The 13,308-nt window shown below is 36.2% G+C and overlaps 1 long non-coding RNA gene across 1 annotated transcript; it reads right to left on the bottom strand.

The window, feature by feature from the left end:
* Positions 1-2,108: 2,108 nt before the first annotated feature.
* LOC141410745 (uncharacterized) lies at positions 2,109-2,925 on the bottom strand. The gene is made up of 2 exons (XR_012435533.1): positions 2,780-2,925; positions 2,109-2,261 (listed from the first exon to the last, which is right to left on the bottom strand). It is a non-coding gene; the product is annotated as an uncharacterized lncRNA (long non-coding RNA).
* Positions 2,926-13,308: the final 10,383 nt, after the last annotated feature.

Below are 13,308 nucleotides of genomic sequence, written 5' to 3'. Positions count from 1 at the left end.
GAGGTGGAGTGTCTGCCTAGCAAGCATGAGGCCCCCAAAATTTTAATTAAAATGTGTATCACAGCCAGGTACTGGTGGCTCATGCCTGTAATCCTAGCTACTCAGGAAGCAGAGATCAGGAGGCTCCTGGTTTGAAGCCAGCCTAGGCAAATAGTTCGTGAGACCCTATCTCAAAAAAACTCATCACAAAAATAGGGCTGGTGGAGTGGCTTAAGGTGTAGTTCCTGTGTTCAATCCCCATTACCATCAAAAAATGTGCATCATTTTTGACCCAACCATTCCACATGGTCAGAATTCTGCAGATGTACTTACATATGCACAAAGACATTAAGAATATTAATTAAAGCAAAATATTGGAAATAAACTAGACACCCACCAGTAGAGGAACGTCAAATAAAATGTGGTCATCCATACAATGGATTATCTAGCCATTTTATTCAATCAGAATGGAATATTACATGGAGATTTTATTTGTACCATTATATAATTATTTCTAAAATACACTAAGTTAAAAAATTAAGATGTATGTAGTATACTATTGTTTGTGAGAAACCCCTAGTCTTTGTACACATTCATGGGTATAGCGCCCTCTGCAATGACCCTGGAGGGATAGTGAGCAGGGTTGTCTAGGAGAACAACTGGGGCTTGAATGGGCACGAGTCTTTTGTTCAGAACTCTTTGAGCTTGCTCATATATTTTTGTGCATTTTTACATTCTTAAAATATAAATTACCAAAACCTTCAGACATGAAGCATGTTTATTGGGTACATTTTCTTTGTTGTGGAAGGATAATTAGGAATTGAAGATACTCTAAAAATCCTTCAGAATGCTTATAAGCACATGCCATAGAGCTTCAATCAAAGAGAACCTTGTGTTGGTTGACAAAACAAAACAAAGAAAAACCTTTTAGTTTTCATTTCAGTTGAGGTAAAAATGAGCTCAATGTGGTCATTAAAGTTACATTTTCCACAAATCTTTTGCTCCGCAAACTAGAGAGAGCACTTGTGTAGACAAGTGGTTATCTGTTGCTTCTCACCAGGGGTGGAAGGCTGAGTACTTCTGCCTACTGCATCTTGGTTGTCAGAGTTGCCCGGGAAAGCAATGCAGTCAAGCACTGGGTGAACAAAGCTTCATTCACATGGACAAGAGACAGCAAGGCCAGCTTGCCTAGTACATGTCAGCTCCCTATAGCCAGCAGGTCCCTCCCAGCCACCAGCACAGGGCAACTGGCCTGCACAGACTCCTTTGCTGCAAGAGGAGGGCCTTGTCCTCTCCCTGCAGGAAGTAGGCTTAGGGGCTGGACTGATCATGTACCATACGACACCTGTGGTGAAGGAGCACACATTGATTCTGAAATAGGAAAAGATATGCCCATCCCAGGTGACAAGGCCAGGATAGGCTCTGAGGACTCTCTCTCTCTCTCTGGTAAGGCAGTGTTCCATGCTGGGGCATGGATGAAGGAAACTGCCTTTCTCAGTAGTTGGGCTCTTTCATAGAGAAGAAAGTTAAATTATAAGAGGGTCATAGAACTGAAAATAAGTTAGAAAAGTACAATTAATTGATTTTTCATTCCCACTCTCTCTCTAGAGATGACCCACTTTCAGTGTATTGAATGTATATTCCTTTCCTAATAAACTTTAATATCTCTTTCACTGTTAAAAAGTACACTTAATTCTATAGACATTTGTATTATTATATAACTATCTCTAACATATATTAAGTGAAAAAATTAATATACACTTAAAATGTATGTAATAAAGTTTTTATTCATAGAGAAGCAGTATAATGAGGACCAAGAATGTAAGATTTAGAATTCACCATTTTATGTATTACCATACATAATATTACCCATGTTATACAACTGAAAAAACTTCTCTGAACTTTGTTATTCTTATATATAAGGTGAAACTAATTTCCAACTAGTAATATGTTAACCAAGATAGTATACATAAAATCCCTATCGCCAATTCTCTCACAGAGATATTACCTGCTAACTTATAGGTCAAACTTGTAGGGGAGTCTGGATGATATAAGTGATGCTTTGAATTTTTTTCTTTATAACTCCCTTAGTTCATTTGTGCTGCCAGGATAAAATGCCTGAGACTGGGTGTAAAGAACAGAAATTTATTTTCTCACAATTCCGGAGGCTGGGAAGTCTAAGATCAAGGGGCTGGTAGGTTCAGCTGGGTGATGACAACTGCTTTCTGCCAGTGAAGGAAATTGACATAAAAGGAACCATAAACCAAGCATGGATTTCCAACCTATAGAAATGGTGAGATAATAACATTATTTTTAAGCTACTAAGTTTTGTAGTAGTAATTAGAAATGAACAACTAATATAGTCTCCCATTTTGAACTTTATGTGCTGACTTCTCCCTTTTGGGATTGCTAGTAACCAAATGACCAAGTATTAAGAGGCAGATTAGACTTGTCACATGAGAGTGACAAGTAAGCTGAGCAGTAATACCATTTATAAGGTTACTCTTTTCTGTTCCATTTTCAGCCATATCTGAAACATGGTGAATTCTCTGCCTCTTTCAACGTTAGCCTATCAATGAGAAATTGTTGAGAACTTTAAAAAAGCTTTCAATTTTTCAGTTCCTGTAACTCTGTGGCTGCCACTCATATCCCATATATATCTATGATAAAGTTTATTTATAGAATAAGCACATTAAGAGATTCACAATTAACAAAATGGAATGTTATAATAATACAGTGTACTATAAAAAGTTATAGAATATAGTCTCTCTCTCACAAAATGTTATTGTAGGCTACTTACCCTTCTTCTTGTGATGATGTGAGATGATACAAAGCCTAAATGTTGGGATGAAGAGGGGTAAATGACATAGGCACTGTGACATAGGGTTAGGATATTGTGTAAGGGTCACTTGATCACAAGGACTGTGAAACAGGACAGTTGATCTAATGACAGAGAGGGCTGTTAAGTGACTAATGGACAAGTAGTGTATGTGTTATGACTAGGCAGGACAAAGGGGCGATTCACATCCCTGGTGGGATGGAGCAGGGTGGCATGAGATTTCATCACATTTCTCAGAACAGAGAGCAATTGAAACTTATGAATTTTTATTTCTAAAATTTTCCATTAAGTATCTTCAGACTGTAGTTGACAGCAGGTAATTGAAACTGGAAAGTGAAACCACAAATAAGGGGGAGTTTTCTATTGTACATAGAAAACTCAAAATAATTAATGGATTGCTGGATGCAAGGCTGCTGTGTAAATACAAATATAGATACAATTGTATGTTTACAAGCCAGCTGCAAACATAGGCTGGAGGCGTAACTGAAATGATAGAGTGCCTACTTAGCAAGTAAGAAGCCCTGAATTCAAATCCCAGTACCGCTAAAAAACAAACCAATTGCAAACAGTAAGTAAGCAAGAGTATTCATAATAGTATTTAAAATAAAGAAGCTACAACTAAATCTAATGAAAACACACAGGTCTTCTATGTCAAAAACTATATAACAGTTTTGAGAGAAGTTAAAGAAGGACTAAACAGAGGAATATTGTGTTCATGGACTGGGATACTCAATATTACAAAGAAGTCAATTCTCTTATTGATCTATAGACATAATTCAACCAACGTCCTAGCCTGTGGATTTTTTTTGTGGAAATTGACAAGCCAATTCTAAAATTTGTATGGCAACTTAAGGAGACAATCTACATTCAAAGAAGGACAAGGAAGAGGACTAGCTTACCCGAAAATCAGGACTTAATATAGAGCCACAGTACTGAAAACTGAAGCATGGAGTAGGATAAACTCATGGACCAATAGAATACAGGAAAACTTGACTCCAGCTTCATGCCATACATAACAGTCATTTCTAGATGATTTTGATATTGATGTGAAAGGTGAAAATCCAAATATGAAGATATTTTTATGACCTTGGGATCACATTAATTAGGACACAGAAAGCACTAACCTGAAAGGAAAACTATTAATAAATTATATTACAATTAATAACTTTCATCTTGATGTGGAGACACTTGTCTGTAATCCCAGTTTTTGGGAGGCTGAGGCAAGAGGAACAGAAATTCAAGAAAAGCCTGGTGACATAATAGACCCTGTCTCAAAAAAACAAAACCAATGAATTGTTCTTTAAAAGAAAGTATGAAGATACAAGCTATAAAGTAGAAAAGCATATTTTCAGTAGATATACCTGGACTAAATATTTGTATGTAGGCTATATAAATGATTATTGAAATTCAGTGAGAAAAAGACAGAATGCCCGATTTTTTTAAATGAACAGACTTAATGTGCACTTCATTAAAGAAAAACATCCAAATGTTCAATAAACATTAGGAAAATTAATCAAAACAAGAGATATAGTAGGCTTAATTAAGGTACCTCAAAAGATATCCATGAAATAATCCCTGGAACCTGTGACTGTTAATTGCAGACATGATTATGGTAATGGTGATCATGAAATGGAGATTACTTGAATTAGCTGGTGTACTTGAAATGTAATTGAAACCATTTTATAAGATAGATACAAAGGAGATTTGACACAGGGAAAGGAAGGCGATATGAGCATGGAGGCTGTGACGTGATCAGAACTAAGGAATGATATAGCCACCAGAAGCTGGAAGAGGCAAGGATTGGACTGTCTCAGTTCAGTGACATAGATTTTGATCTTCTGCATTCCAGAACTATGAGAGAATAATACATTTCCGTTGTTTTAAAACACCAAATTTATGTACTTTGTGACAGAACACACAGGAAGCTAATGCAAAGAACAGGAAGTTAATACAATTTAATCTTGTCATGATGTAGCTAGCACTAAAAGTCCAACAGAATGACTAAAGAAAAATAGCTTTGCTATTTTATTACCAGGTGTTGGTAAGAATTTAAAACAACCATAATCCTTAAACCCTGCTGTCAGAAATCTAAATTCCTTTAGTTGCTCTGAAAAGGGTGGCATCATTTAATAAAGAAGAATATGTGCACATTCCATGATCAGCAAATTTATTCTTTTGATAGAAATATGCGCATGCGTACACAATGAAATGCAAAAATTATTTATGGCAACAGTATGTATAAAAACAAAAGCTGAAAACGCTAATATCCATCAATAGTAGATCATGTAAATAAATTCCTATAAAGCAGGGTACACAGCCTGACAGCCAGCAATACAAATGAATTTCAAACTTAACATTAAAGCAAGGCACAGAAGATATGTCCTGGATAGTTGGCATTTTTATAAAGTTCCAAACGGGGCATATATAAGTTGTAGGGTAAGTCACAACAGTGGTTAGCTTTGAGGAACAGGGAGAAGTAGTGTTAGCAGGGGCTCAAAGAGGATTTCTGAAGTCTTGGCAGTTTCATGTACTTTTAGCTTCATGAGTATGAAGTCTTACTCCATTCAGTTGTTCATTTGGGTTCTGTATTTGTGTGAATGTTATGCTTCAAAGAAGTTTTTAAAAACATTCATTTCTACACCATTAGGCATAATTTTCTGTCACTTACTCAGTGATGTGGACACAGTCTTATGGTGAGAGAAGCTGATTGGCCAACACATTGATAGACCAGGAGATGGCCAAGCCTACAGTTGCAAGAGTAGCTGGGAGCCTTTGCTTGTTCTCCACCAGAGCAGTTCTGGAAACAAACTATATCTTAAATAGTTTGTTTACTATATCTTAAATGAGAAAATTTTTAGCTAAATATATCTCTGTTGGATCTATCCTAGCGTCAATAATATGATTATTGACCCATTTTCTCCCTGACTCATAGTGTCCATTTTATTATATTTTTATTCTTTTTTATTACTGAATATTAATTGTACAAAAAGCAAGTTTCATTATGACATTTTCGCACATGTATATAATGTACTTTGATAATGTTCACTCTTGTCCCTCCCACCCACCTGTCCCCTTTCTGTTCTGAAATGTTCTTTCATGATTTTTAAAAATCTAGATTCTACATACGAGGGAAAACATGCAATTTTTGTTTTTCTTGAGTCTGAATTATTTTGCTTAACATGAAGTTCTCCAGTTCCATCCATTTCCCTGCAAATCACATAATTTCACTCTTCTTTATGGCTAAATAATACTCCATTGTGTATATATTATATATATAATATATATATATACCACATTTTTTATCCATTAACCCACTGATGGGTACCTAGGCTGATTCTATAACTTGGCTATTGCGAATAGTGCTACAATAAACGTGGGTGTACAGGTTTTTCTATTGTATCCTGATTTTGACTCCTTTGGGAATATACCCACAGTAGTATAGCAGGGTCATATGGTAGCTCTATTTTTAGTTTTTTGAAGGCCCTCCACACTGATTTCCATAGTGGCTGCACTAATTAACATTTCCAATAGCATGTAAGAGTTCCTTTTTCCTCTACAACCTCACCAGCATTTGTCATTGTTTATTTTCTTGATGATAGCCATTTTCACTGGGGTGAGATGGAATCTCAGTGCTGTTTTGATTTGCATTTTCCTGATGGATAAGGATGTTGAGCACTTCTTCCTGTACACATTAGTCATTTATACTTCTTCCTTCGGGGACCATCTGTTCAGTTTAATTGCCCACTTATTGATTGGATTGTTCATTCTTTCGGTCATTAATTTTTTGAGTTCTTTATGTATTGTGATTGTTTTCCTGATTTCTTTCTCAGCAAGTTTGTTAATTGTATATAGAAAAGCTACCGACTTCCTTGTGTTGATTTTGTATCCTGCTGCAAGTGTTTATCAGATTTAAGAGTTTTCTGGTAGAATCTTTAGGGTCTTTTAGGTATAGGATCATATCATCTGCAAACAGGGATATTTTGATTTCTTTCTTTTCTATGTGTATCCCTTTATTTCTTTCTCTTGTCTTATTGCTGCAGGTAAAAGTTCAAGAACTATGCTGAATCAGAGTAGAGAGAGTAGACTACCTTGTTTCATTCCTGACTTTAGAGGGAATGCTTTCTTTTTTCCTTCATTCAGTATATTGATGGCTATAGGTTTGTCATATATACTTTTTACTATGCTGAGATATAACCCTTCTGTTCCTACTTTCTTCAGAGCTTTTATTGTGAAGGGATGCTGAATTTTGTCAAAGGCCTTTTCTACATCTATTGAGATGATCAAGTGGTTTTTGTCCTTGATTCTATTTATGTGCTGTATTACATTTATTGATTTGTGTATGTTGAACCATCTGTGCATCCTCCAACTTGATCATGGTATAAGTCTTTTTACTTGTTGTTGAATTCATCTCACAAGTATTTTATTAAGGATTTTTGTGACTGTGTTCATCAAGGAAATTGTGCGATAGTTTTTTCTTCTTTTGGTATTCTTATCTTGTTTTAGTATCAGTGAAATACTGGCTTCATAGAATGGGTTTGGAAGCATTCAATCCTTTTTGTGGAATAATTTGAAAATCATTGGTGGTAGTTCTTTAAAATTCTGGTGGTATTCAACAGTGATTCTGTCTGGCATTGGGCTTTTCTTTGTTGAAAGAAATTTTATTACTGCTTAAATGTCACTGCTTGTATTGAATAGTTTAGGTTGTTTATCAGCTCAATTTCTGTAAATCATATATGTCTAGAAATTTATCTTTTTCTTATAGGTTTTTCAGTTTATTGGAGTAAAGTTTTCAAAATATTTCTTAATGATTCACTGGATTTCAGTGGTGTCTTTTTAATATCTCATTTTTCATTTCTAACTTTATTAATTTGGGTCTTCTTCCTACTTCTTTTGGTTAGTTGGCTAAGGGTTTGTTAATCTTGTTTATCATTTCAAAGAAGCAATTCTTGGTTTCATTGATTCTTTTAAAAATTAATCTTTTAGTCTCCATTCCATTAATCTCTGCAGATATCTTTATTATTTCTTTCCATCTCCTAATTTGGGGTTTGGCTTGTTCTTATTTTTCTAAGAGCTTGAGGTACACTATTAAATTATTTACTTGAGACCTCTCATCAAGTTATTATTTCAGTATAGCCACTCATAGCTATAGACATCCCTCTTAGAACTTCCTTTGCTCTATCCCAAAGGTCCTGGTAAGTGATGTTTTCATTTTCGTTTGATTCTAGGAATTTTAAAATCCTTCTCTTCCCAGTTTCATTCAAACTGTATTGTTCAATCTCCATGTGTTCATATATTTTCTGTAGTTTCTCTTGCTATTGATTTCCTGTTTTATTACATTGTAGTGATAATGCACAATGTACTTTTAGTACTTGTGCTTTATTTTTTTGTACTTTTAGACTTGGCTTATGGCCTGAAATGTGACCTATTTTAGAAAAAGTTCCATGGGTTGCTGAGAGGAATGTGTACTCTGCAGCTATTGGATAGAGTACTCTATGTATGACTGTTAAATCCATTTGACCTATGGCGAAGTTTGATTCTGAAGTTTCTTTGACGAGTTTTGTCTGGATAACCTAGCTATTGATAAGAGTGGATATTGAAGTCATGTACTATTATTATTAAGGGACCTATCTGTCCCTTAATATTCAGTAGTATTTGTTTTATGAAATCGGGAGTATCAATACTTGGTGCAAATATATGTTTATAGTCATTATATCTTCACAGATTATTCCCCTTATTATTATGAAATGGCCATTATAATTTCTTACTAATTTTAGTTTGGAGTCTTCTTTGTCAGATATGAGTATAGTTTTTCCTTTTGCATTTTGGATTCTGTTTGCTTGGAATATCATGTTTCATTTTTTTCACTTTCAGTCTCCGGTGTGTGTGTGTGTGTGTGTGTGTGTGTGTGTGTGTGTGTGTGTGTGTGTGTGTGTCTTTGCCAGTGAGATGAGTTTCTTACAGTATCTTTTATGACAATACTGGGGTTTGAACTCAGGGCCTCACACTTGCTAGATAAGAACTCTATTACCTAAGCCACTCCACCAGCCCTGGATCTTGTTTTTAAGTCCATTCAGCTATCCTGTGTCCCTTGATTAGAGAGTTAAGACTATTTACATTTATAAATGTTATTAAAAAGTGTGTACTACTTTCTCATTTTTTTGGTGGGATTGGGGTTTGAACTCAGGGCTTCATACTTGCAAAGCAGGTGCTCTACCACTTGGACCACACTTCCAATCCATTTTGGCTATGGTTACTTTGGATATGGGGTCTCAATGACTATTTGCTCAGGTTTGTCTCAAACTTCAACCCTTACAATCTCAGCCTCCCAACTAGCTAGGATTACATGTGTGAGCCACTGGCACCTGGCTAATTTCTCCCTTCTTCATCTTAGAGGTTTGCTGGTCTACTGAGTTAATAATGTTTGAATCTTTCATAATTCTCATTGTTTGTCTATTTGTCTAGTGAGGTTTAGTCTTTCCCAAGTTCTTTTCTCTGTATAGTATTGCTTTAAGCATCTTCTCTAATGCTGGCTTAGTGGTCATGAATTGCTTTAGTTTATGCTTATTGTGGGAGGTCTTTATTTCTCCTTTGATTTTAAAAGATAGCATTTCTAGATATAGTAGTGTTGGTTGGAAGTTATTTTGTTTCAAGGCTTGAAATAGGAGTCCATGCTTTCTTGTCCTTTAGTGTTTCTCATGAGAGGTCTGCTGTTATTCTGATAGGGTTGTCTTTGTAAGTAACTTGGCACTCCTCTCTTGAAGCTTTCATGTTCTTTGTTCTATGCTCTTGGCATTTTAACTACAATATGACATGGGAGGTTCTTTTCTGGACACACTCTAAATATCTCCTATACTTCGATGTCTGTTTCTTTCTCTAGATTTGGGAAAGTTTTGGCTATAATGTCATAGAATAGTTTTCTATGCCTTTAGTCTGTATCTTGGTTCCCTCTGCACCACAGATCCATAAGTTTGCTCTCTTAACCTTGCCAGAGTGGTCTTGAATGTTATACTCATGATTGCTTATTTGTTTTCTTTATGGCTATGTGAATGCAGTGATTCCTTAACCTTGTATTCATTCCTGATATTTGTTCTTCCATATGGTCTAGTGTATTTGTGGTGGTTTCCATTAGGTTTTTAACTTGATTTAGTAAGCTTTTCACTTCTAAGATTCTGTTGGGGCTTGGCTTAATTTATGTGTTGAATTCTTTTGGAGATAATTATCATTTTAAAAACTAGTCCTTAAAATTAAAATTTTAATATCTTTGGATTCAATTATTGAAGAGTTATGAGCTTTTGAAGGAGTCTTGCTTTTTGTATTTTTCATATTTTTATGATGTGATTTCACATCTGTTGGGATGGATATGTATTCTAGTTTTATATGGTCTTCTTAGTGAGCAGTGTTCTTTTGAGGGCTCAACCCCCAGCACTTCTCAGAGAACAGAAAACAAACTGCTGTAACAGTGGCAACAACAAAACAAACCAGATGTAGAAATAAAATAAAAATTGATTAAAGACAATTACTACACCACTAATAGCCACAGAAAAGCAAGTGGCAAAAACAATGTAGAATAGACTATGAAGTGAAAAATTATTAATGGTAAAAGTAATTATAATAACAGAATGAAATAAAGGAGGGGGCAGTCCAGGGAAAAAAGACAGAAGCTAGTTTAAATTTAAAAAAAGGAAAAGAATACGAGAAAGAAAAGAGCAAGGGATGGAAAATATGATCACAAAATAAAGAAAAATATGTAAATAAAAATAAAGACAAAAACAATTGAAATAAATACATAAATGATTTAAAAACTAAAGTTAAAAAAAAATAAAATATAATAGAAAGGAAAAAGCAAAAAAGCATTAAAAGAACTGGAGAATCTTCTTTCTGGTTTCCTAATATTGGAACCCACCAGATCTGGGGAGGTGGTGGGTCATATCTAAAGTCTATTGTTCTTACACACACATATGCTTGCACAGTTGAAATAGTAGTAAATATGTGAGTGTATATTTGGAAGTCTTTTTTTCCACTTCGTCTTATATTTTCCTATGATCAAATAGTGTTGCCCCCTGGCTTACACCTCCAACAGCTTCTGGCTGCACCCAGAATAAATTTCCTTGCTATGGTCAAGACCAACACACACACACAAAAAAGTCTATTGTTCTTCTGTTCCTTGTATACAGGTTGGTCCAGGGTGTGGGATGAGGGCCAGGCCAGTCAAGGGTATGTTATCAGTGTCAGGGCTTCATTCACTTTAGAAGCTTCCCTTGTTTGCATACCAGGAGTCACATGAGCTTTGTGGTCTGTGGGTTGGGCAGGTTCCCACTCATTCTAGAGAACCCCAGTTTCCAAGCCACTGGGTGTCCCCTGACTACATAGGGGACTTGAGGAAGCAAATGGAGTTCTGAGTTATGCAATTAGAGGGATGCTCCTAAGGAACCAGACACTTTGCCTGCCAGTCTCAATGCTTTTAGACCCTGCCTAGCAGTAAACTATCCTACAGGAGGGAGGATGTTGTGGAAATTGATAATTTTGCTGTCTTACCTGGCAGTAACCACATGTGGCAATGAGGTAGATCCAGAGGCTGAGAAATCCATAGGCAATGGGCTTGAAGCTCTCAGTCTCTGTAGTAAGCCACAGTGATGGGGCTTCCTTCTCATCACAGGTGGGGCCACCGATCACTGTGCTCTCCATAGCCCAACCTTCTCAGAAGATCTGTGTTCAACCCTCTCTTTCTGCATGACTCCTTGTGGCCATGCCACCCAAACACTGTGGCAGAGGGTCACACTCCCTGACTTTAACTGTTCCTTGTTTTTAGGTCACTGTAGTAGGTCCATCTCAAACAATAGGCCCCTTCTCAAGATGTTGCCTGGCTATGGCACTTCCAGCATTGGGAGTGATGCAATGGATTTCTTCCATGCTATTCCGCTGCATCTGGATTTAAGCTTGCAAGAACTGGCAGGCTCTTCTGCAGCTTGGACTGCCACTTTATTACCCTGGCTGATTGGCTTGCCTTGTAGTTGTGGGAGTTGCAGACTGTTTCCTATTCTTCTTTTCATTGCCTTTCTGCTTCCCCATGCTTTTTAGCTTTTCTGTCTTTCTTCATTCTCAATGTTCGTTCTTCTGTCCTTTCTTTTTACCCTGATCCTTCTCATTCATGGAGTCACATAAAGGAAACCTCACCATCTTACCCCTGAAGTCATCATGGATCTCGTCATACTTTTCAAGAATAAATTTTGGACTTGTTCAACACTCAGTATTTTATTTTGTTTTCCAGTTTATTAACTTTTAGCTTTATCTTTCTTCCCTTTTACTTCTTTCAGCTTTTTTAGTTTACTTTTAAGGTTGGCTCTTTCTCTTATTAATGTTCAACCTTTCCTCATTTTAAAGATATTTTTTTCCTGAAAATATTCTCTCTACCTGGGCAGGTGGTATATTCTCATAATCCCAGCACTCAGGAAATAGAGGCAGGAGGATTGTGAGCCTGAGGCTACCCTGGGCTGGTGATATAACTCAGGGGTAGAGAACTCGCCTGGAATGTACTAGGCCCTAGGTTTGATTCTCAGCACTGCCAAAAAAAAAAAAAAAAAAAGAAAAAAATCCTATCTAAATACACATTTTAATCAGTAGGTTTACTATTACTTTATTCTGAGTAGTTTCTAATTTTTGTTGCTTTATTATTTGACTACTGGGTTATTAATATGTGTGTACTTTAATCTCTAAATATATAAGGAATTTTTAAATGCTACATTTTAATAATGACTGTATCTGAGTTGCATTACTATTGGGGACATAATCTATAGTAATAATTATTTGAAATTTGTTAAAACTTGGACTATATTTTATGTCTACAAATTCTTTGGCATCCCCTTTATCAAGAGATAGAGTCTTTATTTCCTGGAATGTGGGCTGTCCTTAGTTACTTGCTTCTAACTAATGAAATGTGGTGGACTTCTAAGGCCAGGTTAGAAAAGGTGATGTCACTCCTGCCTGGCTAAGTTGGGAGATCATGTTTAGTGTTGTGGCATGGAAATTCTAGCCCATAACTAGTATCAACTACTAGATGGATAAGTTAGCAAGCCTACAGATGGGTACAGTACCCAGCCTTTAACCTGATGCTGAGTAGAGCAGAAACATTCTGTCCCACTGAAACTTACTTAACCCTCAGATTGGACAAACAAAATAAGTACTGTGATTATTTTAGACCAGTGCATTTTTGGGTGGTTATTAATACGGTTTCAACTTAAAAACATTCCCCAAAGGCTCATTTATTAGAGGTTTGGTTACCAGCTGATGGGCTGTTGAGATGTGATTGGATAGTAAGGGATCTAACTTCATCAGTGGATTAATCCATTGATGAATGCATAGCCAAATGACTATTAGGTGGTGGAGCCTGGCTAGAGGCATGCTTTTAATGATACATGTTGACTCTCCTTCTCTCACTGTTTCCTCCCACCACCATGTTGATCTCTCTTTCCTCAGGCTCAATGCAATGGAGT

This window comes from Castor canadensis, chromosome 9 (genome assembly GCF_047511655.1).
Source record: "Castor canadensis chromosome 9, mCasCan1.hap1v2, whole genome shotgun sequence".
Taxonomy (NCBI): Eukaryota; Metazoa; Chordata; class Mammalia; order Rodentia; family Castoridae; genus Castor; species Castor canadensis.
This window is presented reverse-complemented; position numbering and strand designations above follow the sequence as displayed.